General features: G+C 40.7%; 1 long non-coding RNA gene across 1 annotated transcript in view; it reads left to right on the top strand.

The window, feature by feature from the left end:
- LOC309514616 overlaps window positions 1-20,116 on the top strand; it is a 101,018-nt gene extending 80,902 nt beyond the window's left edge. Inside the window, exon 3 of the long non-coding RNA XR_014212087.1 lies at window positions 19,830-20,116. This is a non-coding gene — a long non-coding RNA (uncharacterized lncRNA). The remainder of the gene's footprint in view (window positions 1-19,829) is intronic.
- The last annotated feature ends 3,614 nt before the right edge of the window (window positions 20,117-23,730 follow it).

The following is a 23,730-nucleotide window of genomic DNA, read 5'->3' as shown; positions in this document are numbered from 1 at the left end:
ACAGGGCACATGCCTAAACTTTGGAACTTGCTCCCATGAGAGACAGTGATGGCCACCAACTGGATGGCTTAAAAAGAGGATAAGACATGGAGGATAAAGCTAGTAATGGTTTTGTCCACCAGGGCTATGTTCTAGCTTCACTATCAGAGGCTGTATGCCTCTAAATATCAGCTGCTGGGAATAGCAATGTGGGCAGGATGGTGTTGTGCTCAGGACCTGCTTGTGGTCTTCTTATAGACATCTGGTTGGCCAATGTGAGAACAGGATGCTAGGCTAGATGAGCATTTGGTCTGATCCAGCAGGACTGTTCTTGGGTTAGAAACAAACAAATGACAATTTTAGGGGAAAGATACATGTGAATCTGTGTCAGATCAAGTTTGTGTCTAAGGCCAAACTGCACATTATATGTGACATGTGAAAAGGTGATGACGCTGCCTTTTTGCACAGGAAAAGCTGCTTCTGGAAGAAACAACTGAGATCAGACAAGCATTGTGGGGGAACTTTTTTTTTCCTTTTACACCACTGATTTAAAATGGAAGCTTATTTATTTATACACAACTTTGGAAGATCCATAAAAAGCAACTATACCAAAAGGAATTATTGTGAAAAGAAGAAATATTTAGGAGCATGTGCCATATTTTGTCATTGCTCACAGCACCATATTACCAAAGTCTGTCCCTGGTGGAACGGAAGGGGAAAGAATTTAACTTTTGTCCAAACTGCATTTCCAGAAATGAGTGTTTTCGTGGGTGTGGGTGTGTGTAAAGAAAATGAGCCCTTGGCTACTGTTATGTATGTAAGACAGTATCTACTGTAAAACTGCAATTAGTTACACCACTGATTTAAAATGGAAGCTTATTTATTTATACACAACTTTCGAAGAAACATCTCCACAAGTGGAAAACTCTCTCAAACACTCTCTCTCTCTCTCTCTCTCTCTCTCTCGTATGTTTGCATGCATTGCAATCTTTCTTCAGAGGGCAGTTGCTTGGCACCTAGATGGCAATAAGACCAGGCTGCCTTCCTTAGGAGGAGTTCCACAGATGAAAACACTCTCTCCCTGGTAACACTTGTCTCAGTTCTTATGGTGGAGGTACTCAGGGAAGGGCATTGGCCAGTGAACTCGAAGTATGGCAGATTGATAGAGGAAAAGGCATTTCTTTGTCACAAAGCTTAATGAAGTTAGTCCTGAAACGGATGATGCAGCAGAATAGGCACTGCTGCACATCACATGATGTCTTCGAGTTCTTTCAATACACATATTTGCACAATTTATGTAAACAATCTCAATATAAAACATTTATATTTGCAAGGGTATTTACTAATAAGATTTGTGAAGGGGGCATTTGAGTCCTTATTCCACTAAGCAGTTTACAAAGCATAATTTGTTTGTTGAAAACATACATTAACAGGTGGATGCAAGTGCACAGACAAACAGCGACAATCAAATGAAGAAGAAGAGTTTGGATTTGATATCCCGCCTTTCACTCCCTTTAAGGAGTCTCAAAGCGGCTAACATTCTCCTTTCCCTTCCTCCCCCACAACAAACACTCTGTGAGGTGAGTGGGGCTGAGAGACTTCAAAGAAGTGTGACTGGCCCAAGGTCACCCAGCAGCTGCATGTGGAGGAGCGGAGACTCGAACCCGGTTTCCCAGATTACGTGACTACCGCTCTTAACCACTACACCACAGTGCCATTGTAAATGTAGGTTTCTACAAAGATTGCCACATATATTGAAATGTAAGGGCTCCAGAATATTTGGAATCATTGCAGCTTTCACATCAGTAGTAGTCCACATGGTAGTCTGGCTTAGTTTCTGCTTAGCTCGACAGGGCTGGGATGGCACAGGTGAATTAGGGGAGCACAACCAGTTTGCTCGCCACAACAATGATTTAGAATGGAAGGAGAGAGGCAGGTGTGTGTGCTGAATCTTAGCGTTGCTGAAATTTTAAAATCCAAAGTCTGCCACGGTGGGGTGGGGGTGGAGTAGGATGGTGGTGAGTACCTGTGTGCGTCTGTGGATAAGGTACAAGTTGCATGTGAAAGGAAAATGAGATAACCAATTACAGGAGAGGCAGAAAAATACTTTGAGAGGCATGTGGAAGAAAAAATATTAAAGAAATTCATATGGAGCTCAGCTAGCAGAGCATGAGATCTTGATCTCAAGGTTGTGAGTTCAAGCCCCATGTTGGGCAAAAGATTCCTGCATTGCAGGGGCTTGGACTACTAGATGATTCTCACAGTCCCTTCCAACTCTACAATTCTTTGAAAACTGCCTTCTCCACTTAGAGATTCAGGATCAGCAATTCCTGCCTAAAATGGGGAGGCTGAGTCTCAATACCTCCAGAGCAAATATGTCTGAACTCATTGTGAGGAAAGCTGAACTATGGAACTCCTTGCCACAAGGAAAGCACTGTGGCAAAGAATTTAGTTATCTCCAAAGAGTGATTGGATGGCAATAGAAAATAATGTCAGTAACTGCCTACTGATTATGTCAAATCATGCCTCCATCCGCTACCATATTGTGACTGGATCTGGTTCTGAACAACTATTTTGTGACTAGTGTGCCTCTGTAATTTTCAATCATTTCAAGTGGGATCTGGAGAACCCCTGGCATAGACTAATATTCTTTCCATTTTTCAGTTGGGGGAAAAACAAAAACTGGCAAAGTTCTATGCAGAGAAAGAGAGATCGAAGCCAATTTCAAAATAGTTGTGTTAAATGATTATCATTATAATATCTTATTAGTTTTAGGAATGTTGATGCCATTATGATTTGTATTCTGAGAAGTATATATTGTTTTAATAGTTGTGTGCTTATGGATAGTAAGCCGCCTTGGGCATAACCTCTTATGGAAAGATAGCATATAAATACACTGAAGCTGGTGATTAAAAGGACTTTTATTGCCTTTGCGTTGTAGGAGATCAGAGGATGAGAAAATAGTGATTTGCTTAAGGCCCTCTAGGCCATAGTTGAGGTGAGAGTTGACCCAGAAACTTCCTAGCTCTCAAAGGAACGGATATAGATTTATTTTTTTCATTACTGTGATGCAACCATCATTTAAAAATGTACTATGGATTCCAGTTAACCACCACTCTAATTTCAGAAATAGTTTGTTAATTTCCAAGTGTTCCAGCTCACGCCAATATGGTTTAGAGCCAGGGTAGGCAACTGATTAGAATTTTTTTTTTATTTTGTGCACTTATTTAGCTGCTTTGTTTTGTCTGTGTGGAATACCTAGTTCATTTGGCAAAAATGAACAGAACACCCACAAAGATGGGTGAGCACCCCCAAATTTTATTCAGAATGGATTCATGTAGCATAATCAAATTTGGGTTTGATTTAGATATACCCAGAATCAGCTTGTTTTAAAGTCAGGCCCATTCTGAGCTTTAGATCTTCTCCTCTTCCAGTGAGACTAATGGGAACCAATATAACCAGAGGCCTCCCCAGTCCAACACCATTGTGAGCTGAGAATAATCTAAATGATACCTCTCACCCACTATCTTGTCTGAACCATTTTCAAATAACACACTGGGATTTGCAGCTAGAGAAGCAGAATGTGCTGCTTGACGCAATAACTTCACATCATCATTTCATGGCAAAGCCATGCTTTTTGGATCAAGCTTTGTTTCTGTTATCATCATCATCATTATTTATTAAATTTGCATGCTGCCTTTCATCCAAAGATCACAGCGTGGTTCACAACATACAAATACAAAATTAGAACACAAAATGCATAATAAAACAATAACAAACAGAAACTAATTACCTCTTCCCACAAACACATTTAAAAAAGCTATCGATTCTTTAATCCATGGGTAGGCAAACTAAGGCCCAGGGGGCCGGATCCAGCCAATCGCCTTCTAAATCCAGCCCATGGACGGTCCGGGAATCAGCATATTTTTACATGAGTGCAGTCATACCTCATGTTATGGACGCTTCAGGTTACGTGTTTTCGGGTTGCAGACCGCAGGAAACCCGGAAGTACCGGAACAGGTTAATTCTGGGTTTCGCTGCTCACGCATGTGCAGAAGCGCCAAATCATGCCAGCGCCGGCGCAGTTGCGGCACTTCAGGATGTGAATGCAGTGGGTTGCGGACGTGCCTCCATCACAGATTATGTCCACAACCCGAGGTTTCACTGTAGAGTGTGTCCTTCTATTTAAAATCCACCTCTGGGTTATTTGTGGGGCATAGGAATTCGTTCATCCCCCCCCCCCCACCACCACCAATATAGTCTGGCTCCCCACAAGGTCTGAGGGGGACAGTGGACTGGCCCCCTGCAGAAAAACTTTGCTGACCCCTAGTTTAATCATCCACACATTTATTCAGTTTTAAGTGCCATTGAGATCAGTGGAACTTACTCCATTGTGCGTGCAGACCATTCCACAAGTTAGTTTAGTTAAACTTTCTGATTCATGTTAGAAAGCAGCCTGGTTCTACTTGTGAGTGTGCTGTCAAATATATCCTGGCAATCACCCACCAACCAGTAGCATAATGTAGGGGGGCAGGAGATCAACAATAGCTGGCCCTCCAGATTCTGTTAGACTATAACTCCCATCATCCCTTGCATTGGCCAGACTAGGTTGGACTGCAGTCTGGAAGACCACAAATTCCCCACCTTGGAACAGGGAGAAGCCATGCCTGTGACCTACAAGTCTTGCTTGTTCCTTGTACATAAAGATGAATCTGCTGGATCAGGACAATGGCTCATCTTCTAGACCAGCATCTTGTTCACACAATGGCCAGTCAGATGTCTGGGGGAAGTCTGCAAGTTGGCACTCTTGCCCACCTGTGGTTCTCAGCAACTGGTATACAAAGGCAACATGGCTCTGACAGTGGAGGTAGAGCATAGCCATCATGACGAGTTGAAAGTTTTGTCCTCCAACTTCTTGTATTATGTGATCATGAAGGCTAGCACAGCCTTGTGCCAGCAGCAGTAACAGTGAGACGTTATGGTTCTTTTTCTGAAAGGGGATCAGTAGTAAAACAGCATTGGGTTGTTAATTGCAGGGTGCATCCAGACTGTCAACATTTTCAGGTGGGATTCATTCATGTTGAAATTAGGCCATGAAATTATTGTTGACTTGTAGGTCTTGCACAACAAACCCATTTCCCCCAAAGATCAGACTTTTTTGCTGTATGGAAAGTAATGGGAAATGCACTGCAAAGTGTGAAATGACGCTTGCTGGCAAAATGTCTGTCTCAGCTCAGTTGACTGTAAGGCAATGCTGGCATTCTTAGGTCAATCTTTCTCCAACCAATTCTTGCTTCATAATATAACCGAAAATATTAAAGACACACTATAGGTGTCCTTAAGGAGAAATCTTTGGCGGTTTTATTGAGGGGGTAGGGAAAACAAACGCTGCATTGCTAATATAATTAATTTTCCCAAGAACATTTTAACAGATCCTAAATTATTTTGAGCAGTAATCAGCACCTGGTATGTGATGCAAGGCAGAAATCAGGCGACAGAAAGCCTGTCACATAGCAGAGCAGCTTGTGCCTCTATGGCTGCACATGTTGACGCTAACCATTTGATCAGCGGTGACTGGCTTTGTTTTGTTTTGTGTTTTCTGTTTTGTAAATGCCACCGCAAGCCCAATTAAAATGCAAAGCATCTCGGCCGTACCATTACTAATAAGTGATGCAGGGTTTCAGGATATGGCAAAAATGTCAGTTGAAGCTAAGCCTGGGGATTGAACAGTGGTGATGAAAGGTGGTGCCATAGGTCCAGCTGCAGCGCCTGTGTCTACTGTATATGGAATCACTGGAATGGCAAAACCAGTTTAGGTTCAAGGTCGCTGCTGACATTCAGCTGTCATGGCCTTATTGTCTGCATGCCTTCTCGCCATCGAAACATTCAAGAGTACTTTATAGCAACCACAAAGAACCAGTCAATTGATACCATTACACTTCATGCACACATAAGCCACAAGCCTGTTCAGAACTGTTGATACAGTCTAACATTTATTCATTAGCCGCACCATTGAAATTGCAACTTGCCAAACCTCACTTCTAACAACGTAGATGTACTTGTTTAGCGTAAACATTTAGCTTTGTCTTTTTTCCCTTCAGATTTTGCACAGCCTTCCCTAATTGAAAGAACATAATCTGCATTTTAATGCCAGGCTGTTTGTGGCCTATGGAGAGAGAGAGAGAGAGAGAGAGAGAGAGAGAGAGAGAGAGAGAATCACCTTAGAATATTTCAACTATTTGTGACTCTATAATAAATGCATGCAGGTAAAGAGAGATTGTATAGATACATTAGATAAGATGCATATGCACAGGGAAAGAAGGGGTACTTATTTAGTTGGAGAGTGCCATAGAAAGCCAATTGCTCAGAAATGAAATAAGAGTCTGGAGTGAAAAGGAGGAAAACATAAGCTTGGGTCAGGGAAGAGGCAGTGATTAGCTCCATTGTTAGGGGCTCTTTGAGCTTCCTTGGGTCTAAAGAAAAAAAATCACTAATGAATCTATTGAGGCTTGCCAGAACTTTGTGTGGAAGACAAGTTAAGCTATGGTGCTTCCCTAAGACGTGGTAGTACAGCATGTTGATACGGAAAACAGAGCATGTGTCATTATTCAACACTTGTGCACAGAACCCAGAAACACCTTTAAGGCTTTTTTTTATTTTACACATATGCTATGTTCCTAGGCACTTCTCCTTATAATGGGAAAGAAAATGAGCAATAACCTACTAAAGCATGAAAACTAGTAAACATAAGTTATAAGTTCAGATCCACAATCCAGATGCTAATCAATGCAAGAAGGGAAATATATAAAACACCATATACATACATATATATATATATATATATATATATGCAGGTTTTGGTGTCTTCGGGTGTCTTCCCGTGTAAGAGTCGGGGTGTCTGGGCGACGTTTCGACGAGGTCTCACTCGTCATCTTCAGGCTGGAGCTTTCGGCTTCTTGTTACTGGAACAGAGCAGAATCTGGTGTTTGAGTTCCTATAAATACTGTTGAGGGGTGTGGTGTATAGCCTCCAACGTTCTGGGCAGAGAGGAAGTTCCTAGATTAGTGTGCCTTTTCTTCTTTTGTTCCTTAATTACTTGAGGGATATCTTGAGTGATTTCATGAGTGATATTCTGAATACCACTGGGTGGGTCATTAAGTGTAGATTAGTGGTAAAGCTTTCGTGTCTTGACCTCTTGAGCTTGTGAAGAGTTTTTCTGAGAAGATGGCTGTGCTGCATTTAGTTGTGCTCTGGCTTGGCTTCGTGTATAGGGGCGAGCTGTAATTTTGTGCCTTGTGCCAGCCAGATCTGTGTAGGGATTGCAGGGGGGTGCAGCATCAGGAGGTGCCACTATAGTTTGGCTACTGGATGGAGTCTGTAATATGTCTGTGGAGAGGGTCTGGGTTTGGGTCTGGTGTGGTTGATTGGTGACGGCGTTCTGTGTGCCTCTGGTTCTGGTGTCGGTTTTGTGGGGAGGGCTAATTTCCAGATGTCAGGCAGGCGGGATGTGTCGTCACGCTTGTTCATGTTGTGAGGGTGTTTCTCTATCTCGATGGCTTCCATGATGTTTGTTGGGTCAGCTTTCCTATTCACAGCTACAGGATGATTGTTTAATGCAATTAACATTGAGGCTAGTTTCCTTTTATGGCTTTTCAGTGTTAGTTGTTTATTTTTCCAAATCAGCCTGATTATTAACAAATACCTCCAGGCAAAAAAAGAATGCAGAGCTCTTCACTTTAAGTCGCAATATGAGTCTGCACATCAAAAGTCACATTGGAGATGCGATTCTACATACACCTGATAGTGAGTTAAGTCTCTTGCGTTCCATGGGACTGCTAAGAAACATGCTTAGAATTCCACAGTTAATTATTTTACCTGGTGAGATGTGTGTGTGTGTAATATTCCATTGTTATCTGTATCAAATTTTAGTGGATGTGAAATGCACTAGAAGATACTATAAAATGAAGCTCTATTACCACAGAAGAGGTATAGCAGAAACAGGGGCAGAGCAAACGTCTTATGCACTGTCCTTACAACATGTCTCAGTTTTGATGGGTGGACCACCTCTCCAAAGGTTATAAGGTTGCTGAGAGACACAACAAGGGGGCCAATTAGTGTCAATTATTATGGTGTTTGGGAGTCAATGAATACCTCTCCTTGATCACATTTTGACCACTTGATCCAGCATCCTAGAAGTGAATGTTTGGTACAATCCACAGCCATTTATTCAGAATGGTGTTGCTGAAATTCTCATGGAGGGATATGAGGATAGACTGTAGTCTCACTGTCTGGTTGTTTATAGCCTCCCTTACCTGTGTCTCACTTGATTCCTGTCATTCTTTTGTTTGTTTGTTTTGTTTAAACCTTAAATCTTTTTTTTTTATAATTGTGGAAAATGCAAGGTATCACCCCAAACATGTGAAAGTCTTTGTAAATAGGGAAAAATAGAATAAAGGAATAAAGCTCTTGTTTTGGAAAATATCAGAATATCCTCATGATTATTTGGACATCAAGAAAAACCTGTAACTACAGTCCAGAATGTATAAAGCAAGTGAAATGATCTTTGCAATCTGTTCTCCACCTGGTTAATGAACAACTGCAACACATCAAACTCATAGTCACACATATCTTACCTGTGCATGAGTTCACTTTGAAATGTCTGAAGTGGTTGAATATAACTGCTTGGGAAATGTATCCAAATATTGTTGTCAAGTGCATAATGTTTTGTTTTTTTCACAGTCAAAGACAAGGTTTGCACATAGACATTCTTTCACTGGCATCTGACTGAGGACAAGTTGTCTGTCAGTGTGATGATTAAATGTGTAACAATATACAAGAGACCAAACTGGTTGAAGTGACATCTTTAATTGGGCGAATTTATATTGAGAAAGGGGTTAGCAAGCTTCCAGGTAACAATCAACTAAGCATATACTGAACTACACATCCAGAAGAATGGAAATGTAGCTGATGATGCATGGATCGTTAAGATGCTGCGTAGCATTTTAATATTGATTTATTGTTTATTTTACATTTACACTCTTCCAAAAGAAACCCTGACAACACCCCTGCCAATCTGAGGCTGCTTCAAGGTTGTGAAGATAGATTTTACAGGGCAGCACTTTTTGCAAGGGTAGAGGAGGTTGGAAAGGGTTGCATCTCAAGGAAAGAATGCAGGCTTTGTGTGCGAAAGGTACCAGGTTTTAATCCAGGTGGCAATGGAAAAAGAATCATATCTGAAACTCACTTGCTGAAGAACAATCCCATTGGTTTACATCAGATCTGGAATGAGCGGGTGATGGACTGCAGCTTGAAATTTGCTTTGTTATTTAAATTTCAGACAGGTATTGTAAAGGAGGAGGCTTTTCTCAGTGCCTAGACTCCAGCCACTGGAAGCATCACTTGCATTGATGGAACTTATTCTGCCAAAGTCTTTTGAGGGATCCACATGATGCTGCAGTGCTGGTGTACTCTTACATTAGATCAATGCTTTGTTGCCATCTTGAATTTACTACAAAAAAATGAGATCTCTTATTTTAAATTGGTCACGATTAAGCCAGGAGTAGGTGCATTCATTGTTTGTTTGTTTGTTTACAAAAATTATCACGGTGAATCTTTTATAACAGATAACCAACTTGACAACTTTAGCATTTTAAGGCTTGTTTATTGTTTGGCTTGTTGATGTTTACCAAAGGAGACACTTCCTTTCAGGTCCAGTCCTTAGAACCTCAGGGCTCTCTTTTAGCCACTCCAGCCTAACAGAATTAAGGCTGACATGTTTCGAGTCTATTCCTTTGTGAAAACAAACATAAAACAACGACTCGGGCTTTCTAACGAAACTCTTGAGCCGGGCAAGCCTCAAACTTTCCCCCCTGTTCCTTTTACACATCTGTATATACACGGTGTATATATATATGAAAACTATCAAAAAGAGGGGTACAACTGGATAAATCAACACGAATTTGAAATCCACTGCAGCACATTAAATGGTGGAGTCTCACTGAAAGAGAGGACGACCCTGCGGCTTCTTGCCGTTTGAAGCTAATTGTTTTGGTCAGGATGGAAACGTCTGGAAGTCCAGTGCAGTGTCCCACCAGCAAGGCTTCAGTAACTGAGCTGGCCTGCAGAGAATGAACCCACTTTGTAGCGACACAGCGGGCTCAGACACCACCTATTCTGCTCTCCAAACTGTCATGCATAACAACTTTATTGTGCTAAATTGAACTTGAAAGCAACCAAAGGCTATGAGAAGGAGACGCTATGAGAAAAGCATGCTGTCAGTGCTGGCAAAGGCTGACCTGGAAAGGAGGCTCAGAGACAGGAGAATAAAAGATCAGGGCCCATGAACACAGCATATTGTTTCATTTTAAAGTATGATTCCCATACCAGAGAAAGTAGCAAATGTGATGTAAATTTATTTAAATAGATTCCGCTGCTAAAAAGTTTGCCAGCCGCTCTTAGCCAACTTTCCCAGCTCTCTGATTCGTTACATACAGTGGGAATATAATGACATATAGTCATCATTGTAACAGCTTCTTTGCAGGGGCACAATGATGATTAATAGCTAGCAGCAAATTTTCACATGGGCTCTAAAGCACTATAGCACTAAGCAGCCAAACACTCCCAAATCCCCCTTTTCTGTTCCACTGAAAAGTCCTCTCCTTGTACCTTGCAGATATGAACAAAGCCTATCTTAATTCCAATCAGCTTTTCCTCATTCAAAGAGACCTTCTCTTTTTCATAATTGATTCATGTGCATTTTTAGTCTTTCAACCAAGCCTGAGCTATTTTTCTCCTTTTCTGTGTACTTTTCTGGTAAGCAGAATCATTTAAGCAATAATTTGTTTTATTCTTTTTTTTAAAAAAAAATAATAATAATCTGCTGAATAGATTTTTCTTCGATTAGTTTGAGATTGTCATTATTTTTTAAAAGTAGAGTAATACCATACTGAAGAAAATAACTCTTCACTTTCTGAGTTCTTTGAAATGCGTTACCTTAGAACTCTGAGGTAGCAGCTCAGAGTAAAACTCTGGCAAAGATAAGTCAAAGACTTGAGTGCAACAACAATGCATTGGCTCTATTTATTGTGCCAGCCCTTATTCCCATGAGAGACTTATAGCTGAAACTGTGGAACATAGACCTTTGAAGGGGGAGGGAATTATTTAATAGACAAAAGCAACTTTGAAGGTATTTCAGTTTTGTAAGTTTATTTTTTTTTTTTAAAGGCTGCCTGAGTATTTTGGAATTACTTGATCTTCTACACTACAGCTATCTTCCAGTTATCACAGAAATGATGCGTGCTACTGCTAAAGGCTAAATTTTGCACTCACATTTCAATGGTTTTTACACTTGTATACAGCTCACTCCTGGGACTTACTTCCTATTTACTTCTGTACAAACATGAAATTATAGCCTTTTAAGGTTATGATTTTCTGTCTCCTCCTCACAGGATAGTTCCATTTAACAGAGGCATTTTGAAATAAAGTGGTTTGAGGATTACTGTATCTTTTTCTAATCCAAGTGTGGATACACCTTATTAATATTAAAGTAGCAAACAGATTTTAGACACCAGCCTATCTCTTTGATTTCTTCCTGTGTATCTGCTGTACAGTGTGGTCCAAATACTAAATCTGTTACAGTACTTTATTTTAAACACATAACAAAAGGGATTGGCTAGAGTGCTTGAATTTAAATCAGTTTCTTCCTGCTTAAGGTCTGTGGGACGGAAGGCTATGATCATAAGCACAGTGATCTGGAAGCAAGTTCTGTTTAAATCACTGGGAATTACTTCTGAGAAAATGGTTTTAGGCATAAATTAGCTTGAATCTGACCATCTTCAGTTTACACTGTTAATGCAACACTGTTTATGAGCAAGGTCCATGATGTGAAAAACAGAATTAATGTACCTAAGAACTCTATATGTAGTCAGTGTTTTTATTTTTATATATGATTATGAATTACATTCTAGATAGAAACACAATCCAGTATGATTTTAATAGCCATTTTCCCCCTGCTGATGCATCTAAAAGATGAGCCACTAAGGTTCAGATACAGATAATTTGTCTGGCCATGAATCTCTATGGGCCATTTAGGGACATCTGGCTAGTCTAGACAAGAAGGGTGTCTTGTCAGGTAATTAGCATACAACAAGGAACCTGCCCAGTCAGATGCTGAGCTGCAGTTGTATTCACCATATATCTGATGCAGTATGAGTGATAAGGACAGCATACAGGGCCCAATCCAGACAATCGTAATTGGGAATGCAGCCCTGTGGGATGCAACCCAGAAACAGACATGCTTGAGTCCCACTGATGATTTAAGCATGCCTACATTTCCCTCTATTGTATCCATAGAGTCATAAGAACACAGAAAGCTGTCTTATACTGAGTCAGACAATTGGCCCATCTTGTTCAGTACTGTCTACACACCTCTCCAGGATTTCAAGCAGGAGTTTTTCCCAGCGTCACTTCAGATTGAACCTGGGTCCTTTTACAGGCAAAGCATGCATTCTACCACTACTGCCCATAGTTTACGATATCACATACCCTACCAGGACACTGCAGGCCACATTTGAGATGCATAAATTTAGCAACCACTCTCTATCTGAGCAACTTGCCTTGTAATTAGATTTGTAGTACCTGATTTGCTTCTCTCACACATATCTCCAACAGTGTTACTCAGCTGAGTTTAGTAGAGCTCCTCCTGATTAATGTGTATCTATATATGAAGGGAAACAGGCCTGTGGGGTTTTTGTCATGTGGTATAAACTCTCAATGAAGTGGAAATAATAGTGCAAAGCTGGCTTTTTAGCTGCAACCAGAGTGTGTCGTGGCTTTTACTTCACTGGGAACCAAGCTACACGGTTATATCTTGCAGAGAGCTCTCTCATGGCTCATATGAGAATTTTTAGTTCATCATTTTTTTTCTCCCCATTTAAGTTGCTCAGAATTGGTTAAATATATATTTTCCTCCTAATATGTACTGTGCCAAGGTATGCTGATAATGCTTACATTAGTCGTTGAACACAAAATATTACCTGCCTGACAGAAGCAAAATCCTGAAACTGCATATAGATGAAGGTAATCTCTTCATTGGTTTATGGACCCAAAGTTTTCAGACAGAGTAACAAATTTAAATGATGTCCCTGGGTACCAAGTATTGCATTCAGGAGTCTGTGGTAGCTGTAAAGTATGTAAAAATCTTATGTAGCCAGAAAAACTCTGAACTGAAGACACACTAAGCAAGAAAATGTGTAGCATGCATGTATACACTCTTAATGCCTCCTGACGTGTTGATGAATAACTGACATAAGGGGCTCAAAATCTCAACACAAGTGCACCCAACACATTCTTGTTGCCTGATGTACCTTCTGAGGGAGAATAAACTAATCCTGCTACTACTTTGATTGGTGCATGCATAGTCAGAAAAGACACAATTTTCATATTCAGTGCACTTTCACATGAATGTGCAAGGAACACACACACAAATGCACAGCATAAAAATGATTCCTTATGCTACATGCACAACATGCGTACTATCCTGATGATGTATACAATGGACAACATCCATTTGGGATAATGTATATTAAATGGTCAATGCATGTAGTCTCTATTTGGGGATTATTGTGGGGGCAACATAGGACAATGTTGTGGAGACGGTATATTAGCACTGAGCCTCTTGGGCTTGCCGATCAGAAGGTCGGTGGTTCGAATCTCTGCAACAGGGTGAGCTCCCGTTGCTGTGTCCCAGCTCCTGCCAACTTAACAGTTCAAAAGCACGTCAAAGTGCAAGTAGATAAATAGGTACCACTGTGGTGGGAAAGTAAACGGTGTTTCTGTGCGTTCTGGTTACTGTCACAGTGTTCCATTGTGCCAGAAGCGGTTTAGTCATGCTGGCCACTTGACCTGGAAAGCTGTCTATGGACCAACTCTGGCTCCCTTGGCCTGAAAGCGAGATGAGTGTCACAAACCAATAGTCACCTTTGAGTGGTCCAGGGGTCCTTTCACCTTACCTATTAGTAAGGCAACACATTAAATGGCCTAACTCTTTAGGAACCTCGGGATCCATGGTTTGATTTCTCCATCCTGCCTCTGATACATATCATCTTATTTGTGCTGTATCTGTGACATAGCATTATTTTTGCATATCTTGGTCTGAATAAATCCAATAAATGAATATATAAAATGAGAACCACACAGCTGATCAGGACACATGCTACCTCAGCAAACATCATGCCAGTCTGTCTGGTTGCTAAGCAACACCTCCACCTCTCCCACTTGGCTAGTTGACTTTAATGCTAACTTAATTGACACTCTAGTTGCACGTGGAATGATCTCTGCTGTTGCACTTCCAACAAAAACACTGGTACCTTTATGCAGCTAGAGCTAAGCTGCTAAAATGATCCACTCACACAACTAAGCTTCTGGGCACTTATCACTTGCTGAACCCAAGAATTGTGGGTGGATATCCAATGCACATAGGAATGCTCAATACTAGCACAGATGCCATTTTCTCACAGAGCATTCCTTTCAATGGGACACATGTTTGAATGCCTTCTCATTTGGCCTGTGAGGCCATTTGGGGAAAGCCATGCCCACTTGCTTTGCACCTGACATCAATCAAGCATTTGAGAACCACTGGGCAAAGCACTTTGCCTGTCTTGTGCTTCATGTTTGACCAGCTAATTATGCCAGGTGATGGACAGGTGAGTTGCCTCGCCCACCTGCCAAAACTGGCCTGAGGGGATTGGGGACAGATAAGAGAAACCGGCTGGTTAATACTAACTCCCTGCCTCTGCTAGTTGCGTGGCGAGGCCCCAAGTTCCCCCGCAGCTCCCTAAGATAATAAACACACGGACTCCAATATTTTGGGTTAATGGGATAAATTAGGCCACAACTTTATTGTTACAGATGTGAGCGGTTTGCTTAGGCATTCGGTGAAACCAAACTATATCCTAATGACAGTCTAATGATACCTTAAAGACTAATAGGTGGGAGAGGAGTGAGGGTTAGTGTGACATCAACTTTTATGGACAAGCAAGTGTCACCATCTTCATCACATGAAGTGGAATCTACTCCATGAAACCTTAGTGCACAAAGTGTCACAGGAATCTTTACCGCTTTGCTTGCACAGCTAACTCTCTGGAATTTGACTGCAGAGCAACTCATAAGTTCAGGATGAAAGGAAAACAACGTTAAGTGGGGAACCTCCTCTTGGAATGTCTTATATCAGATAGTTCCTTCCAATCACGCCTACATTCCAGACCTTGAAAAAACAACCTACAGAGCTCATTCAGTCCTGTATTTCTCCTCTTCTTTTTCCACTCTCTGTTACAAAAGAAAGCAATTGAAGCCTCACCTGGATAGTAGTCAACACATTTTGCTTTTCTGTTTGGAGATGGCCCTGTTCACCTGGCAATCCCCTTCCAGCAAAGCAGGTTGAATAAGGCAGTAATCCCATAATACTTACCTGGAAGTAAGCCCCGTAGAATTCAGTGGGACCACACTGTATAGGACTCATAGATCTATTTCCTTTTGAAATAGGTAGCTATTCATCTGATTTCAATCATAACCCTTTTTCACTTTCATATACTCATGGCAGTTTTTTGCCCTTTTGTTCTTTTAAGATGCTTGGACATAATATTTTTTATTTTTTGCCCTTTAAGACTCATACTTGCAAGTTAATATCTTGCCTCAGACTTTTTTTGTTATCATTTGTGATAAATGGGAAAAAAGTTGTTATTAAAGAGATGTTGCTATTTGAAGCTCTAAGTAGAAGAATAGCTTCAACTTTTCCTGACTAATTTTGGTATACTTTCCAAGTGTTTGATTTTTTTGCTTTTGTGAAATTTTAGAGATACGGTTTCTTCCAAGATGCAACCTTCAATAGTCTTTATTGTTAAGGATGTAACCAGATGCTCTGCTAAAATGTTAGGGTCACTCAGTGGAAAGCTCTTTCTTTCTCTCTCTCTTATTTAAAGGGAAGGTAGGTGGGTGGGTAAGGTCAAAGTTACAGCGTTCCTTTACTTTGTCAGCAGAAGAAGTAATCTGGATGTATGTTTTAGAAAAATCTCACTCCGAGCACAGAAATAAAGCCCAAGCTAGAGCTGGTTTCAAATTTAATATCTTTCGTTGAAATCTGGGTCTTTTGAAATTCAATGCAAGGTAGAACTCACAAGGTGGGATTTTTTTTTTTATTGTAAGGATTAATTGCATTTCTTAGCTCAAGTCTGGATAAGCTCATATACATCTTTTCCACTTGACTTGTGCCTTTGCACATGATATAAGCTACTGTCACATGTTTCGGAATACTTGATCTAGGTTTAAAGCCTGGTATATAGGTTTCAGTGTGCCAAACATTAACTTTTCTTCCCTTAATGTGATTTATACCAATTAAGAAGGAACTTGAGCACCCTTTCTAGGAAAGTCTGACAGTAATGGATATAAATGGTATAGTAAGATTGTAATTCAGGTATTGCTGTTGGGCTTCCGTGGCATTATTTTTTTCCTAAGGTGAGTGTTTGGTCTTATGTTAAATCTCTGGTACAATGTTTAGATACCCCTCCAGTCTCATTTCAGATTACTTCTGTCACACTTCTCAGCCCTAGTCAAATTTGATGCAGTTGTATTTTCCTCTCCAGTTCTGATTAGTTTTTAATTAACTCTGGTGCACTACATCTATATTTCCCCCTTGCTGTGAGATAGAATAAGTAGGATTAGAGTGAATAGGGCACTGCCCCACAAACTTCAGTCTGCCAACCCCTGCCTGTCTGCCTTCTTACAATCAGTTCGGAAGACAGCACTGCCCAGCAGCTTCCTTCTCCTAAGAACTCAGCAGAGAGGAAGATGGGGACAAAACTTGAATCAGTTGGCTCGGCCTGTCATTGGCTCTGGCTCCACTTACTGTTGGTCTCCCTTCGATCTGTCTTTCCAGCCCTTTTGGGCACCAACCACAACTGAGTAGCAGCCTTCCGGTTGTTATCCCAGAATATGAGGTGGCATATAGAAAAAGTTGGGGCTACAGCAGCGAAGATGACTGCAGAGAGTTCTGCAGGGACCAGGTCCCTGAGCAAGCAGGCACATGGGGAACAGCTCCTGGGGCAGCATTATAAAGCCAGTTTGCCTGCCCTGGGGGCAGGGCTGCCCCCAAAGGGGTGACACCAAAGGGGGCCATCCCTTTCAGGTGACCTTTTGAGGGCAGGATGAGGGTGTGGGACAGCCCCCCTACATTAATCTCTAGTTATTTTAACTTGTATTGTATTTTTAGCTCTTTTTTGTTGTTTTGTTTTAAGGGGGGAGGGCAGGACTGTCTGGGAGTGGGCCCCAGCCAACAGAATGGCTGGGCAGGTTCCACTAGGGGGGGATGCACTGGGACACCCAATCTCAATGATCATGGGTAGGAAGAGGAGTTAGGGCCAGACCATGTCATTACTGAGGAGGCAGGTTTAATCATTGAAGACTATCGCTACCTCCAGCTCTAGTCCTGACCAGAAGGATACAGGAATCAAGGCTGAAGTGCTTTGTAAGCTGCACAATTTGTTCTCCCGCTTCACTATTCAGTACATTTAAAAAGTTTTAATTTTGCCTTTTTTATATAAGTGGATTAAATTTGCAGACATTAGGGATGAAGCCTAATAAACTACAGGCAAATAGGTCCAAAGGCTTTTGTACCTTTAAAGTTTTTTTTTCTCTCTCTCTCTATACATATAGTGGTACCTCAGGTTAAGAACTTAATTTGTTCCAGAGGTCCATTCTTAACCTGAAACTGTTCTTAACCTGGGGCACCAATTGAGCTAATGGGGCCTCCTCCTGCTGCCACGCCGCCAGAGCACAATTTCTGTTCTCATCCTGAAGCAAAGTTCTTAACCCGAGGTACTATTTCTGGGTTAACGGAGTCTGTAACCTGAAGCGTCTGTAAACTGAAGCATCTGTAACCCGAGGTACCACTGTATATATAATGTTTTCATAAAAACAAAACAAAAAGGGAGGCAGAATTGGATGAAATTTGCAGGCATTCCTACGCCTTCTGAAAGAATTAATCCTGCCAGGATAGTTGCAGTGGTGCCCCCCCCCCAAAGGGATAGCTGTTACAGGTTTAGAGTGGGTAAAAAATAAATAACTTTTTCTCTCCTAGTCAGTGTTTTCTGGATAATTTGTCTGAAAATTGCAGACACAAGAGAGGTTCCCCTGGTAACTTGCTAGGAATAGGTCCAGGGGCATTTGTGCTAGGCACTTTTAAGTTGATTTGGGGATGAGGAAAACTAAAATGGATTTGCTTTCTGAGTAAAACCACTCTCTCTGATCACAGGCATATCCTGTCAGCCACAAAGAACTTTTCCTCTACCTTCTTCCTATTGTGTTATTTGCTCTCCCTTCTCCCATCACTCCATTACTTCATATATGGTAAGCTTAGAGACACTACTTTCACTTATAGCAGATGCTTGTTTGCACCACAAGGTACTTCAGGGGTCCCTGTTTCAACTCATGACACCTCATCAGATCCTGCTTTACCTCTGAAAGGCCCCCAAACTCTCTAAGGTACCCCTACTTTGATACTGAACCCGATGCACACACCCTGCTTTTTACACTTTGGGTTGGGAGAAGAGATATAATTTGGTGGCAGATTGAATAACGAGGATAACAGAAAGGAAGAAATCAAAGGTATTTATTTACTTCATTTATTTATCACCCAATTAACAATGTTCTCTGGGCAGTTAACAATAAAAGACAATAAGAACTCTAAAAATAAACAACATGAAGCCAACCAAAGTACAAAATTAGGTAACTAAATATAGCCAGCAACAGCAAACTATAACTTAACACAGAAGAGCCAAGAAAACTGAAGATCTTAAAATAATCTTCAAATACAGGTAGATAAAAAGCTTTTACCCTGGAGCTGAAAAGACTATAATGTCGGTGCAAGGTGAGCTCTTAGGAGGAGGGAATTCCACAATTGAAATGCCACTGACCATACATCATTTGGTGAGGGCATACAAAAACAGGCTTCCAAAGAAATGTTTAGGTTCCAGATAGGTGAGCAGGTCAGATCAAGGCTTTTTGCCTGGTGAAAAGAAGGGTTATGTCAATGGATTTATAGAGTAATAAAGGAAAAGTCAGTTTTCGAGAAGAGAGTATCAGTAATGGACATAAACACAGAGCAACACATAAAAGCACCTTTTCACCAAAAACTTGCTCTATCCCTTGTTCTGTTTCTGGAAATGCTAGGTATTGACAAATTTGTCAATGCTGGTACAGTGGTACCTCGGGTTAGGTACTTAATTCGTTCCGGAGGTCCGTTCTTAACCGGAAACTGTTCTTAACCTGAGGTACCATTTTAGCTAATGGGGCCGCCCGCTGCCGCCGCGCAATTTCTGTTCTTATCCTGAAGCAAAGTTTTGAACCCGAGGTATTATTTCTAGGTTAGCGGAGTCTGTAACTGGAAGCGTATGTAACCCGAGGTACCACTGTATTTCTTAGTTCTGCAATCTGAAATTGCACTGTTTCTGCGTCAGGTTGCATATCCTTTCCTTAAAATCCATACAAAAAAATTCAATGCATTCGCATGCCCTTTCCTCTTAATCTGCTTATTCTGTGCACAATTTTGCCAAATACAGTGGTACCTCGAGTTAAGTACTTAATTCGTTCCGGAGGTCCATTCTTAACCTGAAACTGTGCTTAACCTGAAGCACCACTTTAGCTAATGGAGCCTCCTGCTGCTGCTGCGCCGCCGGAGCACAATTTCTGTTCTCATCCTGAAGCAAAGTTCTTAACCTGAAGCAATATTTCTGAGTTAGCGGAGTCTGTAACCTGAATCGTATGTAACCCGAGGTACCACTGTATATCCATTTTTGCAGAATGTACCAAGAGGCCCTTCTATGAGGTACGAAAATGCAAGTGTAATATGATGCAACATCTTTGGCCAAGGCCAGGAGTGGGGAACCTATGGCCCTCCAGATGTTGTCAGACTACAACTCCTATCATCCTGACAATTGTCTATGCTGGCTGGAGCTTATGGGATTCCACATCTGTGGCAGCATGCCCAAAAAATCCAAATCAGCACCACCCTGCAACTATACCACTTTAAATGGTAAGCATTTAAAATCTTACAAAGAGTAACAACACAATCTTAACCATTGCACCAGTTTGGATTCTTTTCCACCCTGGATGGCTACCAAGTCCTTTAAGTACCTAGCAAAGCCCTTGTAAAGAGACCAGGCAGGTAGAAATTTTAATAGATTGCAACCAAATATTGTGTCAATCAGACATCACCATTCTTAAAGCCTTAAAAAAAGTTCTAGCAAAAAGCAAACAATAACGGGAATATAGGAATTTCATTTATTTCTCTCAAAATACAGTTATTAACAGAAAAGTCTATGTCAAAGAATAAGATTCTTCTGCTACATACTACTATCATTGCAACTGCTGCTAAGATATTATATATACCCCCTTAACTGCTACATTGCTTAGATCAGAGGAGCCGACCTTCTTCAGAAAATATAATACAGATAGCACAAGGCAAACATATGTCAGAGATTGAAAAGCTGCTACTTGTTGAGACAGCAAAGTGTTCAATTTCTCTAGATAATTCCACCTGTCAGTTAATCATGAACACGGGTTATTGAGCATCCAATCTGAATTTTTAACTGGAAATAAAATAATAAGGAATGCTGGTTTTTTAATGTTAAAAACACTTTCTGTTTTCAGACAATGCTTTTTAAATATTACTTAAGTACTATATCGGAAATCTCCCCTTTTCTTCTCTCATAGATAAAAGGTGGAAAGAAAATAAAAAGACAAATACCCAGTTCTAATCTTTCTGTTAACTAAACAATTTTATTTTATTTTTATTTTTTATAAGATATTTATTAAGATTTTCAAAATATTACAAAATTAAAAAAAGAAAAATACAAAATAAAAATAATTAAAATAATTAAAAAATAATTAAAAACAACTCAGTCTTTCCATTACTTATTTTTCATTAGCTTGTTTCCCGGACCTCCTCAAGCCTCCCTTTTTTGTATTCCAGTTCAGTTTATTGGTTCAGCAAATCCTTCCCCTCTTTGTTTATCCTAATTTTTAATCTTAAAATATTATAACATTAAATCTTTACCTATTAGTAATCCATTTTTCATATTCCCTTATAGTATTGCAGCTAAAAACCCCTTAGTTTCTATTCAACATTGTTCTAACATTCATTAATTTTACAATATCTCTGTAAATAGTCTTTAAATTTCTTCCAATCTTCTTCCACCGACTCTTCTCCCTGGTCTCGGATTCTGCCAGTCATTTCCGCCAATTCCATATAGTCAATCACCTTCATCTGCCATTCTTCCAGAGTGGGTAGATCTTGTGTCTTCCAATACTTTGCAATGAGTATTCTTGCTGCTGTTGTTCTATCCTTCTTTGGCACCAATTGGCCGACTATGCCCAGGTTTCTTCAAGAAGGAATATTTAAATACCTTTTTCAATTCATTATAGATCATCTCCCAGAAAGCCTTAATCCTTGGGCACGTCCACCAAAGGTGAAAGAATGTACCATCAGTTTCTTTACATTTCCAACATTTATTATCGGGCAAATGATAAATTTTTGCAAGCTTGACTGGGGTCATGTACCACCTGTATATCATTTTCATAATATTCTCTCTTAAAGCATTACATGCCGTAAACTGTGGTCCATAACTGTTCCCAGTCAGCCATCATTATATTATGTCCAACATCTTGTGCCCATTTAATCATAGCAGATTTCACCGTTTCATCCTGTGTATTCCATTTCAACAGCTGTTAACTAAACAATTTTAATTGCTGTTTATCTAGGTTCTTATATGTTTGATTCCCTAAATTTGGTTTCATAAACCTCTCCTGTCATTACAGTGCTGAGGTGGAGCAATTGTCCCATCACAGCGCTGAGCAGAGAGGAAAGAATTAATCTGTCCTCTCAGCTCAGCACTGAGATGAAGAGATCCATCTCTTGCCCCCTCTCTAGATGAAAGAGAGTGTGTGGAGTAGGTGTGTGTGTGTGTGTGTGTGTGTGTGTGTGTAATCTGTATTTGTGGGTTCAAACTTGAAGAGGAAGCAATCAAGAGAGGGCAACAGAAGACCTTCGGAAACCAGAGGATGGTGGGATTTCTGCCAGTATAGATGATTGAGGTCACTTTTAGAATGGGACAGCATCTCAGATTGGTACTAACCCACAGGAAAGAAGCAGTAGAAGTGTATCATCCAGGTATCACACCTTCACTCTTCTTGTTGTTGTTTAGTCGTTTAGTCGTGTCCGACTCTTCGTGACCCCATGGACCAGAGCACGCCAGGCACGCCTGTCTTCCACTGCCTCCCGCAGTTTGGTCAGACTCATGCTGGTAGCTTTGAGAACACTGTCCAACCATCTCGTCCTCTGTCGTCCCCTTCTCCTTGTGCCCTCCATCTTTCCCAACATCAGGGTCTTTTCCAGGGAGTCTTCTCTTCTCATGAGGTGGCCAAAGTATTGGAGCCTCAGCTTCACGATCTGTCCTTCCAGTGAGAACTCAGGGCTGATTTCCCTCAGAATGGATAGGTTTGATCTTCTTGCAGTCCATGGGACTCTCAAGAGTCTCCTCCAGCACCATAATTCGAAAGCATCAATTCTTCAGTGATCAGCTTTCTTTATGGCCTTCTTTAAGGTTAGCTTCTTTATGGAAGTGAGAACTGGACCATAAAGAAGACCACCTTCACTCTAGAGCAGTATATACGTAGGTATGTTGATCATATTGAAAGAAAAGCGATTTCTCATCAGAATGTTTGCTAAACTGTTTTCTGCTCTGTTTCCTTTCACAGCTGAAATTCCCCATCTCTTGAAAAAGAGACACAAAACCCCCTTTTTTGCTATAAAACCTGGTTTTCACTAGAGCTGTGTGTAAAAGACCTCTCAGATTATTCAGCCTATTCAGGAGAAGAGGAACTGGAGAAGCCATTTCATTTAATTCTTTCAGGAAGAAGATAAATATTCAAATTTTGGTAGAGGTGGGAGTGGGTGAGGCTTACTAGTAACAGTGTAGTAGCACAGTTTCTTAGTTTTGGTTTTCCTCCTGAGAGGTTTGTTTGTTTGTTGGCACTGCCAAGCTGGTAGCCTGGCAACCATTTTCCATTCTCCACATGCCTGTGGCCTACCATTATTCTCTGGTATTGTGAGGGGGAAATGGTGGAGAATATTTGGAGAAAATTCTGCAAAGTGGTCTTCTTTTTCTAGGGTGGTGAGAAAACAGAAGTATCAGAAATTTGTCCGGGGGGGGGGAGGGCCTCCCATGAATTTCAGCTCAAATCCAGTCTCAGCCAAATTAAAATCTGGCCTCATAAATCCACAGTCCTTCAATTTTTCACCTCTCAGTGTTGAAAGGAGTTGGAAATTTGAAATCATACTTGCCAGTTATGAAAAAATAGAGCAGTTTTAATTAACATTTTGTATCTGTGACAATCTCTTGACAAATGGAGAAAAAAAGAATTGTTTGCTGCTCTCCTCAATCTATTGGATGTTCCTTTATTTGTTCTTAGTTTAGATGTTGTTGTCCGTAATGCCATTGGCTAACAGAAGTAAAATGCCCTTTAGGGAATTATAATTTGCCACCATAATAGACCTACATACAGAATTAAAATTTGCTTGGATTTTGGGGAGATAAATACTTTCTGGGAACTGAGCAATGTTGTTTTCTTGCCTATGCTGTTTTGTTTGTTGATGTATTCCAATTGTTGCTTTGAGATTCATCATATTTCACCATGTTGGAA

The sequence above is a fragment of the Podarcis vaucheri genome (genome assembly GCF_965113315.1).
Source record: "Podarcis vaucheri genome assembly, chromosome: 11".
NCBI classification, from domain to species: domain Eukaryota; kingdom Metazoa; phylum Chordata; class Lepidosauria; order Squamata; family Lacertidae; genus Podarcis; species Podarcis vaucheri.
Note: the sequence above shows the minus strand (reverse complement) of the source record. Positions and strands in the feature narration are given on the sequence as shown.